This window comes from Triticum aestivum, chromosome 4D (genome assembly GCF_018294505.1).
Source record: "Triticum aestivum cultivar Chinese Spring chromosome 4D, IWGSC CS RefSeq v2.1, whole genome shotgun sequence".
NCBI lineage: Eukaryota > Viridiplantae > Streptophyta > Magnoliopsida > Poales > Poaceae > Triticum > Triticum aestivum.
In genome coordinates, this window is record NC_057805.1 from 274,379,308 (window position 1) to 274,395,882 (window position 16,575).

Genomic DNA, 16,575 nt, shown 5'->3' on the forward strand with positions numbered 1-16,575 from the left:
CCATGTTGGCTGCTTCTTCGGCGAGCTTCAGGCCGTGCAGCACGCTCCCGAGCTCCCCATGGTCCGCGCTTCCGTTCCGTCCCCTTCGGCCAGATTCTTCGCTCCCGGCCTCTACAGACCGCTTGCAACCCTCGTGGCTAGGGTTTTGGGTAGGCTTTGCCAGCGCGTTTCCGGCGGCCCCAGGTTCGTCCCTCCTTCCTTCTTGGCTGGGATCCGCCACCCCCACACCTCACCTTCTCTTCATATCATCTGCTGCAGATGCAGATGGAGCACGTCATGGGAGTTCCCCATCCATCACAGTCGCCGCCGTAAGGGTTTCTTCACGGAGATGTCAAGGACGCCATGGACTTGCAGCTACTCAAGGTTTTATCTTGTCCCCATCCTATCCCCTCCCCTTCCCGTCCCTTCCTCATCTCTCTTGCTAGCTATCATTTTTAAATAACATACACATTGGGTGACCAGATGCACAACCACATAAGTTTTTTGATCCATGCTCATAGGGTCTATATTTGAATGTAAAAGTACATAAGAATTCACTCAAGGTTGTAAAACAGAAAGGAAAATTTACATTGAAATTTGTCACATGCAAACTGGAGGAAGGAGCAATAAGTAGAGAATTCCCCTCAAGATGTGAACTGCACTGCTGCCCTCTGTATGTGTGTTGCTACTGCTGAATGATGCTCCCTTGTCGTTGTTGCTATAATATGATTTAGTACAACTTGTCTAAATGGGTTAGAAGAGGGGTGATGAACTGTTTTGTTGGAGTTTAAATATTCTTTCATGTGTTACACTGATAAATTGTGCACTTTTGTTGTTATATCAGCTGGTAGTCAGATTTTAAAACTATTGGCATACATAGTTAGCTTCAAGTATGAGATGCACAAGCGTTTTTTTTGCAAACTTTTATCCTTAAAGGTACTCTCCATTTCTTTCTATGTCACATACATAAGGTTTTATCATTAGTTATTGCCCTAACTGTACTCTGCCATGTAAGAGGACGATGTCATTGCTAGCATGGGCTACCATCAGTGGTAGTTACCACCACTTAAGATTTGTATGTTGTATGTAGTATCTATCAAATCGGGTATGTACGCGTAGTATGTAGTATATATAATACTTTTTAGGCAATATGCATCATATTTTTAGAATGCTCCATTTTACATACAAATATAGACGTATTTCATAAATATAATAAAAACCATGGGCCAACTTGCAATTTTTTCACATTATCGACTTTGGATTATCTTATATATAATATATGAACATACCTATAATGAAAAAGTAGTATATATAATGTCATATGATAGTATATGAGACATGTGGAGTAACTACCACCAGGTGGTAGGATGGATTTTTCCTATATATATTTCCTACAAGCAGTGGTAGTTATCACCACTTCGTTTTATATGTTCTATGTAGTATCTGTCGAAACCAAGAGTATGTACGTATAGTATGTAGTATATAACAATGATTAGGTAGTATATATACTAATTTTTAGGTAGTATGTATCATGTTTTGAGTATGCTCTTTTTTACGTACAAATATATATGTATTTCACAAATATAACAAAAACTATGGGTTCATATGCAATTTTGTCATGAAACTTGTTTTGAAATATCTTAGATATAGTATATGAACATATTTAATATGATAAAATATTATATATAATACCACATGGTAGTATATGAGACATATGTGGTAACTACCATTGAGTGGTAGGATGGATTTTCCCTATGAGGATGGATTTGCTATCCACACTAGCTCAAGTGGTTGTTATCAGAACCATTCGTTTGCTTTGAGATCCGCATCTCTATGTGGATAAGGTTCCAATTTTACGAATTGCTGAATTTCGCCAAAACTGAAGAGGAATGGTAAGCTGAACCTTTCTAGAGGCGTAGTTCCAGAATGGGAGCCTACTCTCTGACTTTGCAGGCTTACTCGAGACAAAAGGTGTGGCGCCTTTCTCAACCGGCAGGGATGGACAGGAGCTACTTGGGGCAACCTTCTGAGTTGGCTGATGGTGGTCATTTACCAAAAGTTCTGTGCTGCGGCGTGCTGACATGTGAAAACGGTTATTTTCTTCTAGCCAAATGAAAGGGTTGAGCACCTTCTGGACTAGTAAGTGGACTTGGTCGCGCTGGTCCAGACAGGTAAACCGTGCCGTTTTCGTCTAGGTAAATTAAAACGGTTCTGCACCGTTCAGACTAGTAAATGAAACTCGGGCGTGATGAAGACGTTTTTGTAGACGAAAAGCCCTGCCATGCATCCAAAAAGAGTGTACATTGTAACTCGTCTCGGCCGCGCAAACAGCAGTACGTGCGTGTAATCAATACCGCCACTACTATCGTCTGATTGGAAAATGAAGGGTTTGGGAGATGGTGGCGCGAGCAACGGAAGCCGGAGTTCCACCGTTAGCTATGGTTCGGCCGCTTTGATTATGAACAGGAAATTTTCTGCTGAATATACTAGTTTTGTCTCCAGTACCTTGAACCGCCAAACAACTTGGTCCCTCTGACTGTGAAGCAAGTGTCCATGCTTATTCTTTCGGTTGAGTATGGCAGGGCGATTAACTGGCACTGGCGCTGTCGAGGCAGTATGGTCTTTTTCAGGTCGCCCGTCAGATATTGGTCAGTGCGGATGCAGACCAAATCAGGTAGAAAATCATCTCGCTGTATTTGTAGCAGCTAATAAATCAGGTTACACGGCAAGCTTAAAGAAACTCGCTACGAACTACGAACTGGTTGTGGGATGACCAACCTGAATAGTATGCCAGAGAGCGTCACCAGGTCAACCCAAAGGAATCGGTTGCTGGATCGAGTCCTAGCGCGAACAACCCCCCTCCCCCATGACCTTATCTCCCTCCCTCCACCCAACGCAAGGTAGCTAGAGTCCTATCCATCGCGTCCACTTTTTCTCCTCGCCGCCGACGGTGCCAGAGGTAGCTCGCACGCGACAAGAGCCAGGAGGCGACGGTGGCACGACTCCAGTGGAATTCGTCGCAGTTGCGCTGCACCAGTAGCCGCGTTGGGGTGGCTCCCGCGGGGAGGTCGAGCTAGAGGCGCACGTGGACACACATCTCCACGCCGGCGACCGCGATAGAGTTACTCCCACTGGCACGTGCGGCGGGAGGCGACTGTGGTGCGGGTCCAGCAGAAGCAATTAAAAGTTGTAATTCGCAGCGAACTACGGACTGCTTGTGGGATGACCAATCCAAATCGTATGGCAGAAAGTGTCGCCACGTCAACCCAAAGGAATCGGTCGCTAGATCTAGTTCTAACACGAACAAACCCCCTCCCCCTCACCGTACGCAAGGTAGCTAGAGTCCTATCCATCTCATCCATCGCGTCCACTTTTTCTCCTCGTCGTCGGTGGTGGCAGAGATAGCTCGCACGCGACAGGAGGCGACGGCGCCGTGGCTCCAGTGGAATTCATTGCAGTTGCGTTGCACCAGCAGCCGTGTTGGGGTGGCTCCCACGGGGAGGTCAAGCAGGAGGCGCACGCGGCTACACATCTCCTTGCCGGCGGTCGTGACAAGGTTTCTCTTACTGGCACGCGTGGTGGGAGGCGACGGTGGTGCGGGTCTAGCAGAAGCAATTAGAACCTGCAATATCAATACTACACAAATATCAATGCCCGGGAGACCTTGCTGATGTAGAATGGTGTCAGTGGGTGCAAATCCGGTAGTTTTCTATCGCCCCCTCGCGTAAATAATCAGGAAGCCTTGACGAGTTTTTTTAGGAAAATCTTAACTAGCGACCGTCAGTTATCAAGGAACTCGCAGGGAACTACGAACTGCTTGTGGGATGACCAACTTGAATCGCATGGCAGAGAGCGTCACCACGTCAACCCAAAGGAATCGGTTGCTGGATCGAGTCCTAGCGCGAACGACCTCCCCCATGACCTTATCTCCCCCCCACCCAATGCAAGGTAGCTAGAGTCCTATCCATCTCATCCATCGCGTCCACTTTTTCTCCTCGCCACCAACGGTGCCAGAGGTAGCTCGCACGCGACAAGAGCCAGGAGGCGACAATGGCATGGCTCCAGTGGAATTCGTCACAGTTGCGCTGCATTAGCAGCCGCGTTGGGGTGGCTCCCGCGGGGAGGTCGAGGTAGAGGCGCACGTGGACACACATCTCCTCGCCGGCGACCGCGACAGATTTTCTCCCACTGGCACGTGCGGCGGGAGGCGACTGTGGTGCGGGTCCATCGGAAGCAATTAAAAGTTGTTATTCGCAGCGAACTACAAACTGCTTGTGGGATGACCAACCCAAATCGTATGGCAGAAAGTGTCGCCACGTCAACCAAAGGAATCGGTCGCTGGATCTAGTCCTAACGCGAACAACCCCCTCCCCCTCACCCTACGCAAGGTAGCTAGAGTCCTATCCATCTCATCCATTGCGTCCACTTTTTCTCCTCGTCGTTGGTGGTGGCAGAGATAGCTCGCACGCGACAGGAGGCGACGGCGGCGTGGCTCCAGTGGAATTAATCGCAGTTGTGCTGCACCAGCAGCCATGTTGGGGTGGCTCCCACGGGGAGGTCGAGCAGGAGGCACACGCGGCCACACATCTCCTTGCCGGCGGCCGCGACAAGGTTTCTCTCACTGGCACGCGTGGCGGGAGGCGACGATGGTGCGGGTCCAGCAGAAGCAATTAGAAGCTGCAATGTCAATACTACACAAATATCAATGCCTGGGAGACCTTGCTGATGTAGAATGGTGTCAGTGGGTGCAACGTCCACCCTATAGGAGGGTTCTCATGGACAAAAAATAGGGTGCCCATATGCGCGTATGCAGGTTCTAACAATCTAAAATGCAGGTTTGTGTGTAATCTAACGACGTGGTGATACTTTGTACCGCTCTCCCACTCGCAAACAATCCTCTCCCTCTATATTTATCTATCTACCAAATATGTCATGTTATCCTTTATATTTTGTATTATTTTTTAAATATGTTAGTCAATTTGTAACGTCCATCATGTAGAAAGGTTCTCGTTACACATAAGAGGGTGCCCCTGCAATTATGCATGGTCCCAACAATGTAAAATATAGGTTCCCGTGCAATCTAAGCGATGCGATGAAACTATACCGCTCTCTCACTCACAAACAAATCCGCTCCCTCTATATATATCTATATATCTATCACTTTTTCTCTAATCCTTTGTCATCCAGACCAACACTCACGCAACATATAAGGGATAGAGTGCGAGTCAAAGGGTGACAGTGGGTGCAACGTCCACCCTTTAGGAAGGTTCTCGTACTAAAAAAATAGGATGCCCTCGGAAGGGATATGCATGGTTCTAACAATGTGAAATGAAGGTCCCCCCTTTAATCTAACGATGCAATATTACTATATACTGCTATATCGGTCACTAACAACACAAATACCAACGCCCGAAAAACATTGCACAATGTAGAAGGGTGTTGATAGGTGCAACGTCCACCCTACAGGAAGCTTCTCGTAGAAAAAAATAGGGTTCCCATATGCAGGTATGCATGGTTCTAACAATCTAAAAATGTAGGTTTGCATGTACCATGGCAACCAACCCGCACCTGAGCCGCGAGATCTGCCCACGACCACCGCGACTCCCACCACCTGGCCTGTTGACCCGGCCTCCGGGACCACACCTTAGCTCCAGGCACACGGAAGCCGCCGACTGTTAAAGGAAAAAGTGCCTCTGAGACCACCCCACCGCATCATCAAGGACTACGGCCACCGTCGCGACCAATCTGTCTCGTCCAGATTTCGGCGATGGCAAGGCTGGGAGGCCCCCTCTGCCTCCCTCCCCTGGTAGCCTCTGCCACCATCGACCATCCACCTACGCAAGCTAGTGGAGATCACCGTCTAACATGGTCCACCACCGCTCGCGGGTCCAAGCCACACGAGCAGAGGAAGGAGAGGCCAACCACCACGGTCGTGCCACCAACTCCGCCAACAGACCAACATGGAAACGGCGGACACCCCGTAGCGCTCGCCACGCACGACCCACACCACTTGAGGACATGATCTGGTCACACCGCCGCATGCCCGCATCTATCATCTCTGGCCCCCAAGCATGCACCACCTCCACGCCGCCCGTCATTGTCGTCCCGACTTGCTCCGGCCTAGCGCTGCATTTTACAGGCAGTATCAGTCACGTCATTTTTTTGCAGTCCGTTTTAACCAACCTGGTTGGATGGTTAGGAGAACAGTGGTATCCCTAACCCACTGGGCTTCAAATTCGAGACTTGACATTGGTGCTTGCTTTTCTCTGGATTTATTTCTGGCTTCCGGCGATGTTCGTTCATTGGGAGGAGACATTCTCATCGACTGCGAGGCCACTGAGGTGACTTCGTAAAATCTCACAATGGTATGCCCGCTCAGTCTCTCGAAGGTGCTCATAAGTGTAGGATGTCCGTGCGTGCATTCATAGGATGAGTGTATGCTTATGTGTGTGAGCGACTTTGATTGTATAGTGCTAAAAAAAGTTTCATGTGTTGCCATATAATCAAAACTAAAAAAGAGGGAAGAATATTTACCGCAAGGTCCTGGTAAATCTCTACTCTTATAAAAAACCGAGTTGGTGATGATGGTGTGCCTGCCATCTTGTAATATAGACCGTCCGATCTATATCTGACGGATAGAAATCAAATTATGATAATTTTACAAAAAAAACCCGCACCTCTCTCCACATTTACAGATAAGGCCTTATCTCGTTCATCCTTATCTCCCACAACCTCATTGCTGAGCAATTAAAAAAGGAAGTCTCTGAAACAATCTGGCATGGTGGCCGCTGCCGGCGCCGTCCATCCCCATGCATCCGCCCAGTCCGACCACCAGTCACCACCACGCCCCTCCTCCTCACCTTATCTCTCATCTTTCTCGAGATATCATTTTTTCGATGAAATTCTTGAGATACCATTTTTCCGATAAAATTCTCGAGATATTATTAGTTTTTAACATGGGATTACTCCTGCATGGGTCAATCACAACAGGTGTTTTGTAAAAAAATGCATCTTGATGTTCCGTACAATGCACGGACATCTTGCTAGTACTCACCAAAACTGGTTGTCGAGATAAACGGAATAAGTCAATGCTCAACCCCCGAGACAAACGACAGAGACTTCCTGGAATCCTGGGATCAGAGATTGCCTCACCTATTCTGTCGGCGCTCCTTTCAACGATGCTCTATAGCAAAGATGGATGTGGTCCGTGATCCCATTCACGAGCAGCTATAGCCAGCACCACTATGTCACCGGAATGCAAGTAGGCCATTGTCGTTATCCCGTGGATGTTCATATATGGAGCGACGTACGCCAATAGAAGGTCAGGTCGAGAGACTACTTCTCGTGCGTTTAATTTTGTAGCTTGAAGCTATAGACTGTACCGCAATACCACTACCCTCACATTCTCTTTTCAAAAATCGTCGCCATTTTACACCTACCCATTCTGCTAGTCGCATTTTCAAGTTCAAACATCTGTTAATAGGCAGAGCACCTTTATGTTATCATCTTAAGGCGGGGCTGTGTGCATATACCACAAAGCTTCATCGTTCACAAGCTGCTTTATGTCTTCAGAGTAGTTGTGGCTGCGGTGTTTTTGGACATAAAACAGTCCATTAAGGAAACTTGAAAATCATCGAGAAGACCGATTACTCGTGATGTGCATGCGCGCATGATGGATGGGCATGGGACTCTGCCTTCGGGGGCGAGCGTGCCGCGTCGGATTAATGATTTATCTTCTGAATCAGACGAAGAAGGGATTGGTTACCCAGCTGGATCGGACGTAAATTATGTTCAATACGATACAGAAAATGACTAGGAATCTTAAAGTTTGCAAGTGAACTAAATGTGAAACTTGTCCACAACATAAGAACTGACGCGATGGATTTTCCTAACAAAGCAGTCAAGTCTATTGGAAACTTCGGCGGCCAGCTAACAGTGACTGGGAACACTTTGGTCTACACTTGTGGTTCATTGTGTCGATCATATCTGATGACTGCTGTGACAAGTCGCTGATGATCTGCCCGCTGTGTGCAGGGAGCCCGCCATATCCACCTCTCCATCGGTGTCTGCCGCTGGTGGTTGCCAAGCCAAAGAAGAGTGGCGTTGCTATTAGCCTGGTAGTACAATTATCTTCGATGCTACTGCTGGGGCTTACCAAGCTAGTGAGTCAAACTAACTGTAAAACTGGGACATATCCGTTTTAATCTAGCCAAGCGAGAATGCCCCACAGAAACAATTGCAAACTGAACTGCACTTCTATTGGCACTGATGCTATTGAACAAGTATCTTGCACTTCCATTTTCTTATAAACTGAATTGCAAACTCTCCCAGGGCAAATAATAAAAAGGTCATGAGCACCACGTTACCTTTATTTACTTACTCTACACGCAACATTTGACAGAACACGGAACTATGCTTCAGAACTACTTTACCGAGGATGGAAACAATTTTTTTGTCATTGATCTCATGGCCAAACATGGAACTAGAAGGTAAGCAACTGAGACATCCGCAGGAAGAGCTTTCAAGCATCAAGCAGTCTGCCACATTTCACTGAAACCGTAGACCAAATCAGTTTTGACTGAAAAGGAATCAATTTCTAACTCCCTCACACCCAGCTTGAAGAAACAAACCTGGGCAAGGAACGGCTGGAAAAGTGGAGATATGGGATACCCCACTCGCAACCTCCCAAGAAGCAGCCGGAGTATATAACTGAACCGGATAAACCCGAAGCGGGAAATTGGAAGGGAGGCACAGTAGGAGGAGCAAGTCCAGAAGTAATTAAACTTACACACACAAAATATCTTCAGTTCATCACAGAAAACACATTCAAAGTACCATCATAGTACACAGTACCAAACTACCAATCTTACAATTCTGTTGTAATGTCAACCTCGGGGCCACTACAGAGGAGCGGGAGCTTGGCGGCATTGATGGAGGAGGCCACCGTGAGGAGGAGCTGGGCCTACCATGGTGAGGAGGGCGCGATGCTGATGCTCGTCGGCCGCTTTGCCGGATCTGACTCCGTGGGAGGGGGTTGGGAGGTGGGAGCACGGCGACGCCGAGCTTGAGGAGGAGCGCGGCTCCAGGAGCAGCATGGGTCGCCTGCACGTCGTCCATGACCACTGACGGGGGGGTGTGAGATAAGGGGAAGTGGGGAAGGTGACCGACTGGGGAGGGACACAGGGCAGCTCCCTCGACGGCGCCCAAGGGGAAATAGGCCGGCTAAAACAAGATGGGCCCACAAGAACAAAAAGTGTATAATAAACAAAAGGAAAAATAGGTGGAAGGTGCACCCTTGGCCGAATGGTTCTCGAGCAAACCTGAAACCCTTTGAACAGAACGCGGGCGGGCCCCTGCCTGACCTGCTGGACTGCCATCACGCCAGCCTAGTGCATGCGCACCACTGTGCGCCTGCGCAGGGAGCATGGCCCATCTTCCACTATAACCGGAAATAACCATCTAACGATTAATAACATGAAAATGCAAATAAGGAAAGGGGAGGGACCAGATCCCAACACGCACTAGCGCTCGTGATTGCATCCGCCGCAACGAAGTTTCCTAAGTTTCATAGGACGGCCATTTGGGACACTAGGTGCCCCGGCACCTTACCTCCTAGCCGTTAGATGGTGACTTCCTACCGTTGGTTCAAGTACTAGTGGGTAAACCCGTTATGAGTATATATATGGTAGTAAGCAACAGTAATGGCACGCATGCGTGCATGCATAGAAACTACTTCCTCCGTTTCTAAATATAAGTCTTTGGAGACATTTCACTATGGACCACATACGGAGTAAAATGATTGAACTATACTTAAAATGCATCTATATACATCCGTATGTGGTCCATAGTGAAATCTCTACAAAGACTTATATTTAGGAACGGAGGGAGTATTTATGGTTTCAATACTACTGGATACTCATCAATGCATAGAAGTTACCAAATTATAGTGCATGTATGTGTACTATAGGATAGGGAAAACGCTTCAAAAGTAGAAAGGTAAAAATCATTGGAGGTACGTGATAATCATACCTGTTATTATATTACTCGAGTACCGTACCTATAGTTCTTCGTATTTATTGTATTGTACATATCATCTGTCAAGGTATTCAGTTTACGTACATGTGTCCAACTATCAAAAGGTAGTTTCATTTATGGGTATATACCAATGAATTTCATATCAAGGTATGCACATACACATACATATTTTGAGTATGCATTTTTTCCAAGGACTTCAGTATGCACAAACAGATATCACGGTTGGGTATTCAACTTTCGTTTCATTTAGAATAACTGAGATATATCCAATTTTTATTAGTTATAATACCTCGGCTATGTTTACATTTTCAATACATATAAATATGTATATTTTCATTAGGTATAATACTTCTAGTATGTGTGTTATTTTATTTAATATAATGGCCCCGGGTATGTGTATATTTTCATTAGGTATAATACATTACTTATGTGTATTTTCATTGGGTATAACACCAACACGTATATATTTTTATCACGGTCTAATAATATGTACACACGGGTATCTGTTATTGGACCGTAATATTAGGTACCCACCAACTATAATATCTATTATTGGACCGTAATATTTGCATCTCGGGTACATGTACCACCTATTAAAAATCTGACATGTATGGGTATATACAAAGAAAATTCACATCAAGGTATATACGTACAGAGAAATACCTTGAGTATGCACTATTTTTTTTGCGGAGATTTGAGTATATACACTTTAAAATATATTGACTACATTTGTAGGTACCAAAAGGTATCAAAAGTCTAAAATAAACTATTTGGTATATATGTACCCAAGTACGAGTGTTCAGAGTATTTTAATAAGACTATAGTATAATTCTTAATAAAATAAATCCTTTATGAGGCAATCAATCGCATGCATTTGTTTTGGAAACCAGTATCCAATCAATGGTCGTGAGTCTAGTAAATGCAAGCACAAAATGGAAAGTAAATTATTTGGAAGGCACTAGTGATTATCTATATGTAAGAATTGCGTTAACGGGTTGGACCCGATCAAGGTGTCCAGGCACCTAGGTGCCCCACACAATTTATATATATACAGCCGATCTATTCTGCTAATATTAGCAGAATAACTATTTTGATAACACTTCCGCACTGCACGCTCAACGCGAGGGCACTGCATTTTCGGTAACAGAGGTACTGCAATACACAGACTAGTGAACTTCGTGTTGGAAAAAACTGCATGCTGTGCTTTTTCGGTACTGTTTTCGCTCTAATTTTTTAACCGTTTATCGGAACGACTCATGTAATATATTGTTGAGAAGCTATGGATTAAGCGCAACTTCTCCATATTGAACACTTTTCGAGATTCCTCACGGTTTAAGAGCAGTTTTGAAAACGGTGCGGCGCATGACGAGTGGCAGCGAGTGTTTTTACACGTTTTTTTAAACCGCTTGTCAGAATAAAGCAAATGATACACCGTTGGAAAGATATCATCGAGACGCATCTTTTCCATAACTATTATTTTCTCTAATTCGTTACGGTTTAAGAGCAGTTTTAAATTTAGTAAATCGCGGAATTGTGTTTTTTCGCATTTTTTGCAATTTTTGATACTGTTTTCGCTTTAGTTTTTGAACCGTTTGTCGAAACGAGGCGTGTGATACGCCATTGTAAAGCTACGGACGAGACGCAACTTTCATATGTAGAAGTGTTTTTGGAATTCCTTACGGTTTTAAGTTAATTTTGTAAATCGTGCGGCGGACGACGAGTGGCAGAGGCCGTTTTCGTGAAATTTTTATAAACCGCTGGTCGGAATGATTCAAATGATACACCGTTGGGAAGATATCAACGAGACGCAACTTTTTCATGTAGAATACTTTCTCTAATTCCTTACGGTTTAAGAGCAGTTTTGAAATTACTGAAATGCAGACACTGTTTTTCGCGACACCTAAATCGACGAGTGAACCGCATCGAACAGAAAACCGCACTGGTTCCGACTGAAAACCGCACTGCATCGGACGGGCAACTGAGCTGCATAATTTCTTTTGTCGGGCGTAAATTTTCTCAGACGAGTTTTTGTTGTCTTTTTTTCAACTTTTTTTATGAACGAGAGTGGACCGCAGAGACGAGGGCAAGTGAGCCGCAACACTATCAAAAGTGAACCGCGTTACTTTTCTTTATCATTTTTCTTTCACGTTGGGCGTAAGTGAACCGTGACACTATCAAAAGTGAACCACAACAATACCGAAAGTGACCCGCATGAGTTTTTCTTATCTTTTTTCATACTTATTTTACGCAGGCGAGTGGACCGCAGTGGCTGAGCAAGTGAACTACATCTAATAAGAAGTGAGCTTCTTTGAATTGTTTTTTTTCAGTATACCAAATGACGGCCCATGCATTTAAAAAGACGGTAGTATTCTTCCATAACTCCAAAGAAACCAAGCTACCCAACGAACATAAGTAGTTGTGTAGAACGCAACACCAACATGATTAAGTGGCAAGACCATTGATCTGCAATGAAATTGTGGATTTCTGTCATTAGATTCTTGTGTTTAGATTTTTGGTAAGATTGAGCGAATCGTAACATTTCTTTTCATACATTTTTGAAATTCGCCTATAGGCATCTGATTGTCATCAGTGCATTCGGTGGGGGGAGACCTTCCCGTCAAGTAGAAAGACGTTTGTGCGATTTCGTCAATTTCAAAATAATATGCCGGCTCAGTTTTTCGAAGGTGCTCATAGCGGTAGGGTACTAGAGTGTGTGCGTGCTTGCGTTTATAGGGCGAGTGTATGTACGTATGTATGACCGTTTGCGTTTGTAGTGTGTTCAAAAAATAATATTGTCATCAGTGCATTCCCACTGACTGCGTTTCGGACACAGCTTAGCATGCATGGCACGTGGAGTATTTTTTACTAACCATTGCCTACTTATCAACTATGGAGGCTGTTCTCTTTTCTTGTACTACAACAACATATATGCAAAGGATAAAAAGCTCATACATACACTGATACATATATACGCGTACACTCATGAGTGAACACTTCTGTTCTGCACTTGCACACACACGCGCAAGCCATCCTGTAAGTCTAGCATTTTTTATTACCTATCCCCTTGCGCTCTCGCACATCGCTCACACTAGCGCGCGGCTACTCATCTCTAGCTACCATCTCAGCTCCACTACCGCATCACCTCTGCTCCACCACCACCACCACCACGCTGCCCACTCGACGGCAATGGCTGCTACTCAGTGATGGCCCCCACCGGCCGGCTATGCCGGAAGACAACGCGTCCTGCCTCCTCTGTGCCAAGGACGCCTTCTTCTTCGTCGACACCACCGCCAGCACCTGCACCACCGCCGAGCAGGACGGTGGCTGGTACTCCGGCGCCGAGGAGGAGTCGGCGTCGTCTTCGGCGGCGGCCTTCGTTGCCGAGCTCATCGGCGGCGAGGCCGACTACTCGCCCCTGTCCGACTACTCCGACCGGCTCCGTCGACCACGCTGCTCGGGCCGCCTCCATTGTATGGATTCTCAAGGTGACATGCACAAATCGCTGGATAGCTCGACGAGCTTCTCTGATTGGAATATGGATGGTGCATGTTTGTGTGTGTAGTTTTCTGCCATCTGTATCACATCCCATATTGTTATGTTTTCAGGTGCAAGAGTACTACAGATTCCTTCCCCTGATGGCCTACCTCGCCGTGAACTACATGGACCGAGCTTCTCTGCATTTAAAAAACTGGATGCGCCTGCAATCCGTACTGCAGGATGCCACAAGGGAACCACAAACAAGGTGAAATTAAAACATACAGCAAAGATGAACTACTAAAAAATAAGTATGTCGCCGGCCACCCTAGTGCAGTGCACTTGTCTCCCGCCGCGCGCGACTGTGTAGAAGAAAGCTGCAGGTGAGGGCCGTAAACTGCACGCTAGGTCGAGCTGCACTGCACGCCACACTCAACAGCACTGCACGATGTGCTCGCTGGAAAGGGGCGCCACACTGGCCGCTCTTCAACTTGACGACCTCGTTTGTGGACTGCACGGGTGCGGTCGCCGGGCTGCAGGGAAGGGGCGCCCGCACCCTCACGCTGTTCCGAGATGCTGTGCATGAAGTGAGCTGCAGTTTGAAGAAAAAAACCACCCGTACGGACGAAGTGAGCTGCATCGACGACGGGACATCAACATTCGCCACCGGAGGACGTCGGAGGAGCCCTGGAGCCATCCCTTGCCCGCACACTGAAGATTTTCAATAGCAAAAACAAAACAAAAGTGAACCGCAAGACTCGTGCGGCCAGGACCAGTCCGGTGGCGGAGGGGCAGGGTGGCCAGAACCGGCGCGTGCCTAACGGATCTGGGCAGGGGCGGAGCACCGGTAGCTCCAACACCGATTGTGGACAGACAAGGGGCGGTGGCCAATCCTTGAAGGCTGATGCTCGTCGGGAAGGAAGGAGCTCACACTTGCACGCGAATTACACGGCCGTGGGACCCCTACTGCACGCATGCAGTCCATCACGAGGGCCGCAGAAGGGGATAGGAGGTGATGACAGGCGCAACGCGACGGTACTGGAAGAGGTGTGCGGCGCGGGCGCGGAAGTCTAGGAAGAATCTCAGCGGGAGTTGGGGTGATACGCAGCTGTATGGGAGATTGGGAGGGAGGAGGTGGAGGAACGGGGAGGGGTTGGTCGCGGCGACCCTCGAGCTCACCGGACCCCTCCAATCCTTGAAGCCGGCTGCCCCTGACGCGCCCCGGGACGGCTACGAGCGGATCTGACGTCAGACAGCCGCGGGAGGACGGCGACGAGGCGGATCCGGCGGCTGGCCGATGCGGGGGTAGGTGGGCCGAGGAGGAAGGTGGTTGGAGAGGGTGTGGCGGCGCGGGGAGGGGGTGGTGCCGCGGCACGGTAAGAGAGGTGGTGCAGTGGCACCGGGAAGGAGATGGTGCGGCGCTGGGGTGGTTGGGGTATGGGATGGCGGGGGTGGGATCGGGGGAAGAAGGTGGAAGGGGATCGGGGGAGTGACGCGGGGAAGAAGGTGGACAGGGATTGAGGTGTGACGCGGGGAAGAAGGTGAGGTGGGTCGAGGGATTAGTCTTAGCAGAATAAGGCGAGGTGTTCGCAGAATAAGACTTTTAAGGGTGTGTTAGCAGAATAGACCCACCTAGTGGTAGTTACCGCCTAGGAATCCACCGTTGATCTCATGTGCCTAGATGGGTTGCCTACAGAAACCTAACGGGCTAGATGAGGTTCCACCTGACCCGTTTAGATTATCCCATTGTACGTGAGCTTATCCCTTATTTTGAATCCATCGTAAGTCATCCTTATCCGACTACTAACAAACCTAGCTGGTCTCACTATGTGAAAATAGCTTTTATCTGTACCTTCTAGTTACCAATAACAAACAGGCTGATCTCTCTTTTCTCTATCTGATTGTTCAATATCTCCGGAGCTTCTTTTGTCACCGGTTGGCGACGGCTGGCGTCGTCCCTAGTAGTTTTCTGCCACCGGCGAGACAGCAAAATAACGGCTGACCAGCGTTGGCCCATTCTGCTTTGTGAACAGATAAGCGGTATCATGTTTCTTCTTTTTCCATCAAGCACATGCAGATCCAAATGCTAGACAAGCTCATGATATGATCCTTTGATATGTTAGCACCTGCAGGAGATCGGTTGAAAAATTAAGCGAGATCCACCTGCTACAACACCAGAGAGCCCAGCAGCAACTTGTGAGTGACTTCCTTGGCAACAACGACGCACCGTGCGAACGCCCAATTGGTGAATGAGTGGTGTGCCCCCGGTGAACTATATTGCATATGGATGTGCAGCGACTAAGACACGGTACGACGGTACACAAGGACCATGCACGTAGATCAGTGGAGGCAACTAGAGGCAACGACGACGACCACGAAGCTGCAACCTGTAACCGAATTCCCACAATAGACAGAAATCTCATGAGAACACGGTCATATGCATGGATGGCAAACCGCATGATGCATGGATAACAACACGTGCATGTATACGTACAAGACTTTGTCATCTCATATTTCCATACTAGAAGTATAGTTAAATATACTCCGGTGTATACTCTCACTACACTGTTTGTACTGAAGCATGTACATGTTTATTGTCCCATTTCCCCCAAATTCCTCCGATGAAATGGCAGACGCTTTTGTCGTTCGCCGGCCGGCCGACCGCGTATACGTACACTTGTTTTTATATACACCATGATGATACACTACTACATACTTGCTTATATAAATGATGTATACTCCATACTTCCTGTAAAACTAAATACTCCACACTACATATGCTGTGTACTTCATACTTTCTGTATTTATCCTCGCAAGCTGCACATAACATTCTTGTATGATATACTCTTTACTCCATACTACATACTTTTTCCAAAATACAATATACTCCTTACTCCATACTACATACTTTTTCTCAAATATAACATACTCCTTACTCCATACTACGTATATTTTTCTCAAATACAATATACTCTATACTCCATATATACTACATACTTTTTCTCAAACACAATGTACTCCTTACTCTATATATACTACATACTTTCTCTGAAATGCAACATACTCCGTGCTCCTTATACCCCCCAC